A 2,367-nucleotide genomic window follows, 5' to 3' on the forward strand; every position below is an offset into this window, starting at 1 on the left:
GTTTGGAGTTAATCAAAGTAAAACATAAGAACTTGTCTAATTAGTTCAAATTCATAAGAAGTTGAGAAATAGTTTTCTCATTCAAAATGATCATGTCTCCTGAAGAATTTGTTGATGTTTAGTTTATGTCTATTGTTAATTGTTTATATGGAATTCAAATGAAAAACCAACCAAAATATGTTTACTCATTATTTGTGCATTGACATATTCATATGATTCATTCTATTAGGCAATTCCTTGTGGTTCGACATAACCCTATACTATACTACAATTGAATCTTGAAAGAGGTGTAAATTGTAAAATAGTAAAGTGTTATCAATAAATTTATTTGTTGAAACACCTTTTAATATACAAAAGTGATGAACTAACTAACTTTTATTTTTTATTATTTACATTCCGCAATTTATTTATTCTTTAATACCAACCTTCCTTAAAGAAGAAGTTTGGTTTGTTAATAAAAGGAACCCGAAAAAGAGTAAATAAATATAGCTCACTTAAATTTATTATTATTTTTTTCTTTATTTATTTATTTGTTTCTAACAACTAACTATTCATCACTTTTGTATATTAGAATACCATTAAATCGGAGTTGGAATTTATTCCACAAAACCGAGATGGTATTCAAAGGTACTTAATAATTATGTAATAAGGGATTGCTTCAATACCATTGTACCGACGTTAGAATTTATTCTAACAAAGCCGAGATGGGGCAAAGAAGGAATAACTTATTCACATGATTATTAGAAGTAAATTGTAACTGAAATATTCTTGAAACCATTATACTGGCGTTGGAATTTATTTCAACAAAGCGGAGATGGCGAATAAAGAATAAAACCTAGTTCACTTACTTAATCAAATAAAAAGGAAACACGCGAAAGAAGGGGAATTCCGCTTGCATCAAATTGGCACTACTACCAGAACGATTTGTTGAGGGGGGAAACCTCCAAATAAACCTTTCAACACCACCCTCTCGTTCCAATACCAAATAGGAGGGAAAGAAAAAAATATACATGAGTCTCACAAAAAACATTTCCTCCTAAGTTTGTGAAGAAAATGAAGAAACTAAAGAAATCCATCACAAATTCCAAATTTGCTTTTCCACTATGAATTGTGTCGGGAAGATACGACATTGTGAGAATTGTGTCGTGAACCTACAGGGGTACCTTGTTTGAGTGATTTGGTTGAGAGGACATTGTGGGTGGAGATTGATTTGTCAGGAATAGGGTAGCTCCCTTGAGCACACAGAACTCTTCGCAGTAACTACAAAAACTCTTACACCCCCTTGTAGGTATCATGCTAAGGATGATGCAGCGGTTATCTTTGCCGACCGGTGGGTATTCTGGCGCTATTGAGTGCATGGTAGTTATATGCCTTTTGGTTACCAATGGTTGGTATGACGTTGTATTCGTCCTGTTCTCTTCCTAGGAACAACATAGGACTGGTCGGGCTCGACCAGTGTCGGTACCATTACTGTTGATTTTTTAGCTGGGGCCCAATTAGGAGACATTTCTCCATGCACTCATCTAGAGAGTCATTAGTTTCGTCGGAAGAGACATTACATTCATCATAATGTCATTATTATGCATACGAGTGGAATGATATCTTCATTATTACATGAGTTTGTTTATATAAATTGTTTTATTATAGATGATTAATTTGTCATATATAGAGACACTTACTCTCCAGTTTAACATTAAAGGTAGTGATGGATACCGATGCTCCTTTCGTGACTTCACCGTGTGTGATAGAGATGATACATGTCCCTCTAGGAGAGGTTGAGGTAGGATGGTATCGAGTGTTGTTTCGGGGAGATCTAGATATTCAAAGTACTTATTCAGACTTGCCCCACTCCACCGTTGCTCTACTGTGCCATTGGTATATGTCATGCATATTCTAGATGGCTGTGAGTTGAAGATGTAAGCATGCATAAATGCAAGATTGAAGAGGCAAGCATTCATCAGTTAATGTTTTGACGAAGACAGAGGTTGATGAAGACAAAAGAGTGAAGAAGGCAAAAGATTGACAACATGCATAAATGTTGAAGGACAAGCTTGAGAAGATGAGGAAATCAACAAAAGACAAAGTATCAACTAAAGTCAAGACTCAGGAGTATACAAGGAAAAGTATGCAAAAGAAGATCTAGGGGTTAAGTACTGTTTATATCTTTATTAGATCCTAAGTTGCTTGATTAGTAAGAGTCAAGGCTATGATGAAACCCAATGAAAGTCTCACAAGCTAAAACCAATCATATCTAAATTGAGACTCACATACATACATACACACATGATTTACATGCACATACATACATACATGATAATATGTTTTGAATGCATTTAAAAAGTATTTTTAAATCATGTTGCATTCAAA

Source organism: Lupinus angustifolius, chromosome LG09 (genome assembly GCF_001865875.1).
Source record: "Lupinus angustifolius cultivar Tanjil chromosome LG09, LupAngTanjil_v1.0, whole genome shotgun sequence".
Lineage (NCBI taxonomy): Eukaryota > Viridiplantae > Streptophyta > Magnoliopsida > Fabales > Fabaceae > Lupinus > Lupinus angustifolius.